Below are 13,624 nucleotides of genomic sequence, written 5' to 3' on the forward strand. Positions count from 1 at the left end.
AAAGCAATAATAATAATAGTAGTTTCAAAAAGTAAATGAAATAATTCTTAAAAACCCACACAAAGGGATGGAGAGTTGGCTGAGTTCAGAGCTCATGATGTTCTTCTGGAGTTTGGTTTCCAGCACCCATGTGGGGCTGCTCATAACCAGGTGTCACTGTAGCTCCAGAGGATCCAACACCCTCTCCTGGCCTCCAGGAGCACCTCTACTCACATGTATACCTACTCTCCCACACACATATACATAATTTAAAAACTAATCAAAAAGGAAAAATAGCCATGCAATCAAACAAATCCTTACAGGGAAATTCGAAAAACAGAGCTATTAAATGAGGAGGTATATTTCTGACACTTAAAACTGACACTTAAAATGGGGTAATTCCGTGAAAAAGACCATTAGCCCGGCAGAGAAATGGGCACACATCACAAGTAGGTGTTGGGCAGTTTGTCTCCCAAATGTGAAAAGAGTCGGTTAGCCTCTGCTGATGAACCAGCATATGTGGGCCATGATGCCAAATCTGCAGGGACAAGTGCAGTGTTGGAGCGGAGGGAAGTGAGTCCCATCCCCCGATGCTGGGGAGCAGCAGATTACACATGAGAAAACAGTGTGCCTTCCTGGGACCAGCAAGCATGCAAATTCACATCATTGGGCAGCTGTCACCCATACGCCTCCAAATGCATTTTGCCGTATAAAATTGAAACTCTGTCCGGGTTGAGCAATATCATCCCCCTCAGGTTTGCTTAGAAAGCAGGTGGATTTTGGTTGAGGCACAGCTGTTAATTAGCAGGATTTCCAAGTCTTGATCTGGGGCAGCCTTTGTCTTCAGCTCCTGTCCCTGGTCTGCTAAACCACTATCAGCCTTCTGCTTCTGAGGCTGAAGCATCTTCTGCACCTGAGGGGCAGCCAGCATGACCCCTGGAGGCCAGATGACCTCCAGAAATGGGCAGCTCACAGGGCCAGAGCTGGGTGTTCAGCCCCACCCACTACTCAGTCAGTAGTGCTTGGGGGCGGGCAAGTGAGGGTCAGAGGGACTTCATGGGTCACCCATCTCACCCACCAGCACCTCCACACCTATATGGACTTGTAGCAGATGGATAGTTGAGAGTTGCTTGAGTCACAGCCCTATGAACTTGGCAAAGATGCATACTTTGGTACTGTTTCCATGCCTGGGGACTGGGCTGAGATGATCACGATCCTGGAGAGCTGGCTGCCCACACAGCACCAGGTGTGCTTGGTCCCTGGGAATGTACCCACCCAGACACAGTAATCTATAGCAAGGGAGGTACCCGTGCTTTTGGCTTGGTTCCTTTAGCTGGTGCTGTGGAACCTGGGAGCAGGAGAGTCTGCCTCTGGGGTGGGGTGGGACTCTGGAAAGAACTGCCAGTGCTCAGACATGGCTCACAAGGGCATAACCAGATAGTGGGGAGTCCCGGCTGACACGGTCCACAAGCTCTTGGCCTGCCTTTCTAGGCGTTTGGGTCTAAGGGAAGGATGCTGGGAACCTGGCTTTCCAGGCTGGCAGAGAGCAAGATCCAAGAAGGCCAGACTTGTCCCTGCCTGTGGTTGGGAAAACCAAAGTGTGTATAGCAGGGCAAGCTTTAGCTCTGCCCTGAGGCTGAGGCCACTTTCAAGGTCCTTTTTCTCATCTCCAATCTGTGTTCCTGTGGCTTGGGAACAATGACGGGAGGCCCTTAGTTCTCTAGGGAGGTTTTGCCAGGAATCCTGTGTTCAGGAAACACAGATCCATGCCAGAAGTAAGCCCAGAGCAGCTTGGACTACTCTCCTGGGCTTGTGTGACCTTGTGGAACAGGAGCAGAGTGGCCAGCTGAGTCCTGTGCCTCTCCCTCACCCCAGGGAGCCGCTGCCTGGAGCTGCTTCCCTCAGCACTCAGGACAGTGACTGGGCTTCCGGAACTAGCCCAGGGAGAGGCATCCATCCCGGGCCTGGGGCTAGGCAGAGGTTGCAGAGGGGAGATACTGAGCCTTCCAGAAAATCTCAGCCGCCAGGGTTTGCAGAAACCCTGACCTCAGAGGGAAAGATGGAATTCAGGCTCTGGCAGGACAGGATGAGTTATTCCCACGTGGGCTTTCCAGCCAGAATCAGCTACATAGCTCAATTGGCTCACAGGAAAAACGTGTGTAGTGGTGATGGGGGTTATTCAGATAGATAGGTAGATTCCTGCCTGTCTCTCTCTCTCTAGGCTTTGATCCCAGTCTGTGAGATGAGATCATCCCTGGGTCTTTCCCCATGAGGTCTTTGTATAGAGGGATGGGAAGCTGAGTCCCCGCCCAAGAGTATACCCCATCTGGGTTCTGGTGGCCACCTGGATGTCTGTGCCAGGCAGAGAGCCTCTACACGGATAACCTGGAGCTTTGTCCTCACAGTGCTGCTGGTTCCACTGTCCACTAGTGGATGCCACTGTGTGGTCAGTGTTGGAAAGGCTAGGCAGGCGAGGCCTGGCCAAGGGGCATCTGCCTGCTACAGGTTCTGAGAATGAAGCACAGAGAACCAAGAGAGAGAGCCAAGCAGACATCTCCATGCAAAGCATGGGTCACCTAGGAAGGAAAGGGGCTCCCAGAAACAAGCCCCTCCCAACCAGACCTGTGGGGACCAAAGTAGTTGGTCCCAGAGTGCCTGCATTTCAAGGGCAACTTATATATGGGCAACTGTGTCAGGTCTCTGCCTTCTATCCAACAGGCAGGATCTGCCTTCCCTAGTCGCCTCTCGTTCTTAATTGTGTCAGGCACCCATGTAGACTCAGGGGACAGAGGAAGATAGGCAGAGTCTAGCTGGGATAGACATGGCAAGTGAATCACTCAGTGATACACTACTGCCAGGTAAGAGCGATGACAGAAACAGGGACAGGCTAGGAATGGCACCTGCAAAGGCTCTGAGGCTCTGGAATACCAGGTGCCTTGGGAGGGTTTAGGCTGCCTTGTGGGGTTTGGAGCCCACTACTGTCCTCATCACTTAGTTGACAGGTGGTCAGCGGCAGACTGGGTCAATGTCCTCCCTCTCTAGCCTGGTGTGGACTAATCCAGTCCCTCAGCAAGGCATGTGATTGGTAGGTGACTGATGGCCCTACTCAGTGACCAATAGTAGGTATAGGTGGCCTCCAAGAAATTGTTCCAGGAACAGAGACACCGCCCCTCTGCAGTTCCAGGCATAGGAAGCGGTAGGGCAGGCTATCGGCTTGCTGTCCAGGGTCTCATGGGAAGGCATGGGGCAGGGCTATCGGCTTGCTGTCCAGGGTCTCAGAGAGTTATAAAAGGACCAGAGCAGCTGCTGCTACAGCATCCAGAGTGACAAAGCCAGAAGCCCCAATGGCCCCACCTGCCCTCCTGGGAGCTAGAGGCTGACTGGCCCTTGCCCTTTTAAGGACATCTCTGGCCAGCCCCTTCATTTCTATGGCTCCAGCTGCAACAAGATCCTGGCAGGAGCCAAGACTCCTATTCTGGAAGGAAGCTCTTCCTGGCTGAATTGCACTGCCTGCTACTTAGCATGAAACTCCAATTTGGGAGTAGGAGACAAACAGCTCAGAGGACACTGCCCCAGACCTGTTTCTCAAGCATTTGGAGAGGTGGCAGATGCTGTGTGGGCCACAGTGATACTGGTGTCAGAGGCACCAAGCTCTGAGCTCTGGTGTGGGTAGGCATCTGTTGGGGTCCAACACATGCCCCATGCTCCTGTGTATACTTCTTGCCCGATGACTGCTTGAGTGCTTACTTATGCTGCAGGAGGCTGAAGGAAGGTTTGGGAGGCCTGGTAGGAGGCTGTAGCAAAAGCTGCCATGCCAGAACACCAGTGTCTCATGGCACTATACCAGGTTACAGTAAGGAAGGAGTTGGTGAGGAAAGATAAGGCTTTAGGAGGCCCAGGAAGAGCCTGTCCACCCCACCCCCCACCCCAGCCAAACTCCACTGGAAGCCAGACCCTACCAGAGGTTGGGTAAGAGTGAGGGCTTATGGACATGGCTACTCCATGCAAGCATTGCCCACATCTCAGTTGTCTGCCTGACACACAGAGGAGCCACATTGTGTGTTTCTGGAAGGGATGACTGTGTATCACAGCCCATGACTGTCTTATTGTCTGCCCTAGCTTGGCTGGAGGTGGACCGAACTCTAGTCTAGGACACTCTCCTTGCATCCTTTGGCCAAGGAGACAATGGCAAAGTGAGCAAACTGCCCAAGACAAGGAGCTCACAGGGAAGGGCAGCCTCCTCTAGCATGCCTACCATAAAGCTAGGGTAGGGAAGAATGGTAGCCACAAGTGCAAGTGCAGTGGGCAAGCTCACCTGGCCAGTGTCTGGGGGACTAAGTGCTGTTCCTGTCATAGTGTTTGCAAGCGAAAGGATCAGCATGTTTAGAGTGACCAAGAGGCACCTACTGCTGACATCCCATGCAGTGTTGGCTAAACTTCCCAGTAAACTTGAACGGATTAACAAAGACCTAGGACGTCAGTGGGACACACATTGGGTGTGTCTGTGAGCACAGTTTCTGGACAGAATTAGCTGAAGGAAGACTTGTACCCTCCCACAGGCTGTGGAGTTAGAGAAGCAAAGGGAAAAAGAGAAAGTGAACCGAGCACCGGCATCCATCTCTGCGCTTCCTGATTGTGGCCTGAGCCCCCTGTCACCACGCCTTCCCCTCCACAGTGGACTGCACCTTCAAACCCTGAGCCAAAAGAACCCTTCCCTTCCTTGTTGCTTGTGAGATATTTGTGGCAGTGACAACTTAAAGAGTGGATTCTCGTCCCTCTCCACATTTGCCCAACAGTGATCAGACTGGGTGCATTCAACCACAGGGACTTCTCACAGCCTGGAGCTGTCTGAAATCCGGGCAGGCTGGGGTCTCTCAGTTTGAGGGAGACTGTTGCTGGCTGTCTTCAGCATTCTTTAGCTTGCAGAAGAAGCTCTGCACCGATGTCTGCCTCCATTTTTACATGATATCTATGTGTGTCTGAATCCAAACATCTTCCCATAAAGACACAATGTGTATCAGACTGGGGCCTGATTTGCTCAATATGGCTCCATCTGTGCTAATTACATCTGCAATGGCTTCGTCTCTCAATGTCCTGGGGGTAGATCTACAACAGAAAATTATAGGGGTCACAGGTCAACCCATAACTTCCGCTAGGAAAAGGAACAACACAAAGGTATCTGATCGTCCACTTTGACCTCCACTCTGGACCCTCACTCTGAGTCACGAGGCAGGAAAGTGGGAGAGGAGGCATTCAGCTGGAAGGGTGGCAGCCAGCTGCGATGCTCAGGTGACATCACCAGTTGCAGATGCACAAAGAAACCCTCCTTGGTTCAGTAAACTGTTTAGTTAAGCTAATACAAGATTAATGTGTAGAAATTTACCATGTTCTGTTCACTAGCAGCAAATACTTCAAAATGAAAGCAAAGCCACTCAGCAAATGTGAAATAGCTACGGATGAATCTTACAGAAATTGTGCAGATTGACTGAAAAGTATAAAACATCACGAGGGAAATAAAAGAATTAAGTGGAGATGTAGGCCAGTGAGATGGCTCCACATGGAAAGGCTCTAGCTGCCAAGTCTGGTGGCCTGAGCTCAATTCCCAAGACCCACAAGGTGCAAAGAGAGAACTGAGTCCTGCAGGTTGTCTTCTGACCTCCACACATGCACTGTGACACACTCAGTGACATACTCCATATAGACAGACAGATAGATAGACAGACAGACACACTCAGCCACTCCAGATAGATAGATCAATCGATAGATAGGTGGTAGATAGATAGATAGATGACAGACTCAGCCACTCCAGATAGATAAACAGACTCAGCCACTCCAGATAGGTAGATAGGTAGATGATAGAACAAATAGAGAGAGATGCTGAGTCTGTGGATTGGAATCAAGTGTCCATTTTCTGGGTTAATCTGCCCATCTGAAGCAGTCCAGCCAGGATCCTAAGAGTCTTTTGTGGATGAGTGCAATGGTTCTCAACTCCATAGGGAAATAGAAAGGGACTAGAATGACCAAATAAAATCTGGTAAATGCAAAGTAGCCAGGCCTGGTGATGTAGGCCTGTGACAATAGCTACTCTGAAGGCTGAAGTCAGAAGATTGGAAGTTCAGGGCCTGTGCAACTTAGTGAGAATATGTCTCAAAAAGTTAAAAAAAAAAAAAAAGGTGGGGGGATAAGAGGGGCCTGCCTAGATGCCTAGATGGTTCTAGGTTGTGGGTTCAATCCCCACTGCTGAAAGGGGAAAAAACAGATAAGATTCAATTTTGAGGACACATATGATCTGACTTTGAAACTTATTATATAAGTTACCACATGGTGAAGGCATGATATTGGCACAAGGGAAGGCAATCTACTAGTGCAGTAGAACAGACACACAAATATACGGGCAGTTTCTGACAAAAGTTCAAAGGCTATTCGGTGGAGAAAGGCTTTAAAATTGATGTTGGACCAGGTGTGGTGGTACACAATTTAATTCTAGCTCGGGCATATCTGTGAGTTTAAGGCCAGCCAAAGTTTCATAATGAGACCTTGTCTCAAAAAATAAAAACCAAAAGAAAAAGAAGAGGAAGAGGAACTGAAAAGACAACCCCAGATAGGGAAATTTTTGCAAAGGAAAAACTAATTCGACTTTCATCTAGATTTCTGAGTAAATTCCTCAATCCCACAACACCGTAACTGTCCAATGTCAGCATGGGCACTGTGAGTGACATTTACTCAGCTGTGGCTGTCTACTTTGTTTGAAAAGTAGGTAGGGGAGGATGTGATGGGCAAGCTCTCTTCTTGTTGCTGAGAGTTTCCCCGTAGGTTTATATCAGCGTACATTAACCAGTGTCGATCAACAGGAAGCTGTGGATGAGAGCCACGCCCAGAAGCACAGTTCACCGGAGTATTCAAAGCTCTGTGCCAGGTGTTGAGCTGTGGCGAAGCTGAGAGTCATACCGTGCCAGCACAGCTGAAACTTTGTAAAGCCACTCCAGAAAGCAGTCTCAGGATAAGGAGGGAGGGGCTGGGGGAAAAGGCCCTGTCAGCAAAGCACTTGCTGCATAAGCATAAGGCCCTGGCTTTTGGTCCCTAGCACCCGAATAAAAAGCCAGGTATAGTGACATGCACCTATAATCCAGCACCAAGGAAGTGGAGACGAGATGATCCCTGGGGCTTGCTGACTATCCAACACAGCTGAATCATGGAGCCCCAGGCTCGGTGAGAGACCTGCCTGGAAGTAGGGTAAGGAGTGGTGGAGGAGGACACCAGACACTGACTGGTCACATCAGTATGCACAGGTACACACACACACACACACACACACGGTCTAGAAGTTTCTTTGAAAGCTGAGTGTGCACTGTTAGAGTTTGGAGGAAGAGAGAGGATCCAGAGGGCTCTGACTTCTTCAGTAGGTTAATCCATCGGTGTGTTTGTGAAAACATTGCATTATAGGAAGGTGATGGCATCTCAGAAGTGGGACCTAATCGGAGAAAACCAGTCACTGGGACCATGCCCTAGAAAGATACACTGAGTCCCTAGCCCCTTCCTGTCCTAATGCTTTTTCACTGTAGTGAGGTAAACAGCTTTCTTCTACACTTCCGGCCATGATGCTTGCCTCATTGGTAGCCACATAAGAGCACAACCAGCCAGTCACAGATGGGAGCCTCTGAAACCTCCATACTGAGAGACAAAATAATTCTTCACTCATTTAACTTGTTTCTCTCAGGTATTTGTCACAGAAAGGGAAAAATACACATAGCCAGTCTAGTTCTAGAGAAATGAACATATCAGGCTATTTAAAGACTTGGCTGTGTGTGATCTCTGCAGCCTTGTTGAAAATAGCCAGAAGCTGGAAGCACACCCATGGGAAAGTGTGTGGATAAGATGCCATCCTGAGAAGATAACAGGCTCTGAGGTCAGCATCTAGCATAGCTGCTTGGACAGCTGCTAAGCGAGAGGAGCCAGCAAAGTGCCTAGGTGGGTCCCTGTGGACATTCTGAAATGTCCCAGCTAGGCTCTAGTGGTCAGAAGCTCAGCTGTGACCACCTGCTTTGCTTGGGAAGGAGAGTGGGACCAGTGGTGGGGTGGGACCTTTGGAGAAGGGGAAACTTCCCAGGATCCTTGGATGTGATGGGCAAGTTCACTTTCTTGTTGTTGCCAAGAGTTTCCCCATAGCTTTGTATTAAAATGCACCAAACTTCATTCTTTGGCTAGCTTCTTCATATATTTATGTCAGAATTACCAAACATCACCCTAAATATGGGCAAGTTGTTGAATGTCAAGTATGGCTCAGTAAGGTAACCTCACACAAACAAAACCTTCCTCTATCCAAGACCCCTCCCCTGTAAAAGCTGTGAGCGGAGGTGAGCTTCTTGGGCCATGACAGGCCACCTTCCCTTTCTGTAGAGCAAAGGAGGCAGGGTGTTTCCTTCCCTCGTGGTTAGTACTTGGGACTCCTTTCCCATGCCACGGTACACTGGTCTTTAAAAAAAAATGCAGCTGGGAATGTAGTTCAGTTTATAGAGTGCCAAGCTAGTGTGCATGAGGCCCTGGGTTCAATCCCCAGCATTACATGAACTGGGGGGGGGGTGCACATCTCTAAACCTAATATTTGAGAGGAGGCAAGAGTTCAAGATCGCCTTCAACTAACAAGTTTGACACCAGCCTAATCTGTAGGTAGAGTCTCTCTGTGTCTCTGCCTCCCTGTGTCTCTGCCTCTCTGTGTCTCCCTTTCTTCTCTTTCTCTCCTTCTCTTCTACTTCTTCCCCTCTCACCACATACAAAAGATGGCCATGTTCCCAAGAGAGGGTTCCATGCCAGCACTTACTAGATATGTGTCATAGAAAGAGTTGGGCACAGATGGGGTGACCAAAGCCCTAGCCCCTGAGAAGAGGGTCAGGGCTCCCAGCAGCAGTCCTCCCTCAGCCCAGAACCCTGTGGGCCAAGGGGCCAGACCTGTGATCAAGGGGCACTTAGGCAGAAGAGAAGTGGGCAGAGGTGCTCCTTTGTACCACAAACCTCGAACTTCTGAATACTTTGAGTGCAGACAAAATGAATTGGACTCTCCCAAGTAGCATGTGGCTAGGCTTGAAGTGACCAGGAAAAGGCAGCTTTTGTCATCTGTGCTGTTTTCTATGTCTGAATGACCCAGCCTGAATGCCAGGGTGAATAACAAGCCCCAGGTGCGCGCACTGAGTCACTCCGGGCAGGTGGAGGGAGGCAATGCATTGAGGACGATGGTTGCTGGGGAGGTGGGACTTCTGCCATCTGGCTGTGCTCCCTAGCAATCCATGCAAGACACAGAAGCAGGACAGATGGCCCCTGCAGCTATGCATAGGCCACAAGGAATGATATGTCATGTCCCAACAAGATATGCCAAGGGACAGAAGCTGGCCTGGGTGGGGCAGAAAGCAGTCTTCTGGAAATAGCACATTCCTAATATTTGCAGCCTGATTAGGTTGCTGTGGTGAACCTCCAGGCTTTCTCTAAAGCACCTGTTACAATATAAAGTTATATATTCACTCAGGAATTTGTCATGGGTTCAATATATCCCCTCCTCAGAGATGTTAAGTGTGAATCACTAGCACTTCGGAAGGATCTTATTCAGATGTGGTCAAGTCAAGATGAAGCTCATTACAGTGGGATGGGCCTGCATTCAACAGGACCAGTGTCCTTTTAAAGAGGAAAACTTAGGGGGGCTGAGGAGGTGTTTCAGTGGGTAAAGTACTTGTTGTCTGATTAGTGTGTATCCCCAGAACCCATGTAAACTGGGACACAGTGTAATAGCATCTATAATCCCAGTGTATCTGCCAGGAATGGGAGGTGGAGAGAGGAGGCTCCAGAAGCTTGGAGCCAGCTATCTTGGTCAACACAGCACAGAGACCCTGTGTCAAATAAGATGGGAAGGAACACCCAATACCTAAAGCCTCCTCTGGCTTCCATACATGCTGTGGTGTACACACACACACACACACACACACACACAGAGAGAGAGAGAGAGAGAGAGAGAGAGAGAGAGAGAGAGAGAGAGAGAGAGAGAGCAAGGGGTTGGAGATTTGGACACAGACTTATAACCATGGTCACATGAAGACAAAGGCAGAGAACTAAGAACTAAGAACATGAGGTCAATGGGAAGACTCCATGAGACTTAGGAGGTGCCAGCCAGCCAGCCTGCATTTGGCCCAGACTTTAGCCTCCAGCTCTGGAAGACAGTTTACCTGTACTTTATTATGCAGCTAGCTGTGCTTCCAGATGGAAGTTCCACTCAGGTCACAGCAGCATGTCACTTTGTCATCGGGACCCCCTCATCCCCTACCCAGATGGGCCTAGGAGGCTACAAGTGTGCAGACTGAGTGTGCCAAAGACCCTCTGCTTGGTCTCAGCGCCCTTCATCATTCATGGTCTTGGTGAGGTACATTCTGTCTTTGGAGCAGTTGGGAGCCAGCTGTGTCTGGAGTCTCCTGCATCTGCTGAGTTGGATCTGTTGCTAGTGTTGTTGAGCCAATGCAGGACCCCCCCCCAAAATCAGGCAGATGCCACCAGTCAAGAGTAGAGAACTCCCATCTACTCCTACCTTCAGGTCAGGGCCATGGGTCAGCTCAAGTGGCATCTCCAAGGCCTTATGTGTGCACACAAGTAGTTGAGTACTGGGGTGCAGGAGCGGTGATTCTTTTTGAGAAATGTGGTTCCCTTCTGGAATATCTGGTAGGTCTCAGGAAAGCATAGATACTTGACTCAATAGCCCACACTGGAGGATGTAGCAGCAAGGCCCCCTTAGCTAAGAATCTGGGGGGTGGGGTTTCTGCTCCTAAGGGGTTCACAGGGAAGAACAGAGGCTCCATCCTCCACCAGTGTGTAGAGGCCCTGGATCTCTGTGTCTAGAAATATTACACAGCCCAACATTTCATAAAGACATGTGGATAGTCACTCTCCACAGCTTTTCCTCCCTTCTCCCCTCTCCCCACCCCCTCCTCTCATCATTCCTTCATCCTCTGGACCAAGAAGCTTTAAAGGAGTGAGGCTAGCCCAGCCTGTTGTGAGAGTTACATGGCAGGGTGGAGGCATTATCATCTGTGCAGCCATGAGTGGGGACCAGGATTGACTGTCTCTCGGCTGTGGTATGTCCAAGGGTTTTCATCCTTTCTGAGGCTCTGCTCTTCAAAAAGAGGACATGCTGTGAGGTGACATAAGTTCAATTTTGTGGCAAGGGCATCTCTGAGGGCACCTTCTGTGTGGCACAGAAGTCTGGGGGCTTTGCCTTGTGGAAATGTCAGACAGACAGTCTGCCATCTGCTAAAGGCAGGTGTGAAGTCTCAGGGCTAGCATGGCAGACAGATCAGCTAGGTACACATCTTGGAGGCTACAGGCAGACAGTCCTGGGACCAGCTGCTACCTGAAGGCCTTTACATATCTGTGCCCAGCATCCTCTGAGTTGTCCTGTGTACCCACAATTACTTGACATCCACACAGGCTCCAGGTCAGGAGCAGCCATCTGGCTGCTTCCGCAGAATGTTCACTTCTGTCTGGCTGTGTGCAGGCCATAGGAGTGAACTGACCATGCATTCTTCAGTGATCCAAGTGTCAGGCTGGCCATCAGGCTTTGGAAACAGCAGGGAAGCCCCACCTTAGGCTAAGAATTTCCTGCCCTTTGAAACAATCTTGGTCCCAAGTTCCATGCCTGGAAGGTCTGGGACACCAAGGGAAGGGTGAAGAATGCAAGTTAATGAGCTGGGGTGGGTGATCCAGCTTGCCTTGGAGCCCTCTGATCCAGTGCCAGGGACAGCCGCACTGTTCCTCACTGAATAAAGAGGAAGCACAGGAGGCCTCCCCACTATGGGCAGCAGATAATAGAGCTAGCTGAGACGTTGGACTCCACCAGAACTGGGTTTGATTAGTGGAAAAATGGGCAACTGTATGTCAGAGAGCTTAGATTTGTTTACTCTGGATGTTCTGGCCCAGACAGAGCCTTCTACTTGCTGGGCATAGTATATATGTGCTCAGATAGCTATGTGTTTCCATTATGTCTTTGGAGAGCCTTGTGTATCTTACTTTCCTTGATAGCATATGGATATGCTTGTGTGCCCTTGCAGGTTCCTAGTAAGCTCATGCCCTCCTGAACTCTTCACAACAGCTCCACACCTTCAGAACACCCACCCCAGGTCACTCCAACACCATTGCCATCAGAACACCTACCCAGCTCCTCACTCCAACACCATCACCATCAGAACACCCACCCAGCTCAGTCCCAACACCCTCACCATCAGAACACCCACCCCAGGTCACCCCAACACCCTCACCATCAGAACACCCACTCCAGGTCACCCCAACACCCTCACCATCAGAACACCCACCCCAGTTTACTCCCACTATCTTCTAGGGTTCCAAGAAGCATTTCTTATTCCCAACTTGCCTTCCTCCTGTTTTTATTTTGTTTTGAGAAGTTTGGAAAGTTATTGTTGAGGATCTGTTGCATCAGACGCCTTTCTAGTCCCACTCAGCCTTCCATCTTGAGAGCGGCCCATTTGGGGAAAGAACTAATTTTGCTTCACAGACTCTAGGGTCCTTAGAAAGTGAGCAGGACAGAGTGGCAGTATGAGACATTCCCTCCTGCTTTTAGACTAGACCTGTAGCAGGCTGCTGAGAGTCAAGGGAGGGTGGTAATTCTGCCAGTGCCTTGGGTCACCAGAACATTCCTGTGGTTCGGTGGGTGGGAAGGAGGTACCTGCCCCACAGGCTGACCCTGTGTCAGCAGGTCTGTGACATTCTGTCACAGCTCTTGTGTACACAGCACAGCTCACCTCCTCTGCCCAACCTGGCCATGTCCAGTACTGTCCTCAAACTCTGAAATCATCAGGAGCAAGTGGCTGCCAAGAACAGACTTCTGAACTCAACACCACCCTTCCAGGTCCTCAATGGTGGTTTGGACACTTGTCCCAAGTATTTTTCTGGCTCTTGGGAAGGGCTTCAGTTCTTCTTGTCAGCTGCAGGTTTGAACATTAAGCTTGTTCCCTAACACCCACCCTGACCTAGAAGGCTTTATCTTATAGCCCAGAGGCCTTTTGTTCTGTCCCTCTTGGTAGAAAGTGTTTGCATTTGCAGAAGGCTATTCATATGTCAAATAAAGGTTTCAGGAAGGCAGGATTTGTTCTAGTCTCCTGAACAGGGCTTTAGAAAAACAGTCTAAAACTGCAAACTCGAGTTCTACCTCACCAAGCTAAAGCTAGGCTCCTGCCTTACCTGAGTAATCAGGAAAAGGAGATGACAACCCCATTTCCCCAGCAGGCCAGCGTCACTGGCTTGTCCGAGAAGTTTCCTCTGGCCAAATCCTAAGCAGAAAAAGCAATGTAAGGTACCCAGTACCTCAAATCCCACCTTTTCCCAGTTTCAGTCCCATAAAGTCTGTAGAGCACTCCTCTGTCACAGTCATTCGTGTCCTTAAACTGCATCAATTTTAAATCGCTGTCTTTGTATTTGTGGTAGTTTTGCCCTCTGGCATCCATATGCACCTGCCAGGATATCATTGGCTAATGCCTCAGTGCTCAGTGCACCTGAGAGCAGGGGGCCTGTGGTGACAACAGATGTTAACCCTGCACAGTGCTGAACTCACTAACTCCATGGTGACTCCCCAACAGTGGTCTCTCAGACTCCAGTGCTC

The sequence above is a fragment of the Phodopus roborovskii genome, unplaced genomic scaffold (genome assembly GCF_943737965.1).
Source record: "Phodopus roborovskii unplaced genomic scaffold, PHOROB, whole genome shotgun sequence".
Taxonomy (NCBI): domain Eukaryota; kingdom Metazoa; phylum Chordata; class Mammalia; order Rodentia; family Cricetidae; genus Phodopus; species Phodopus roborovskii.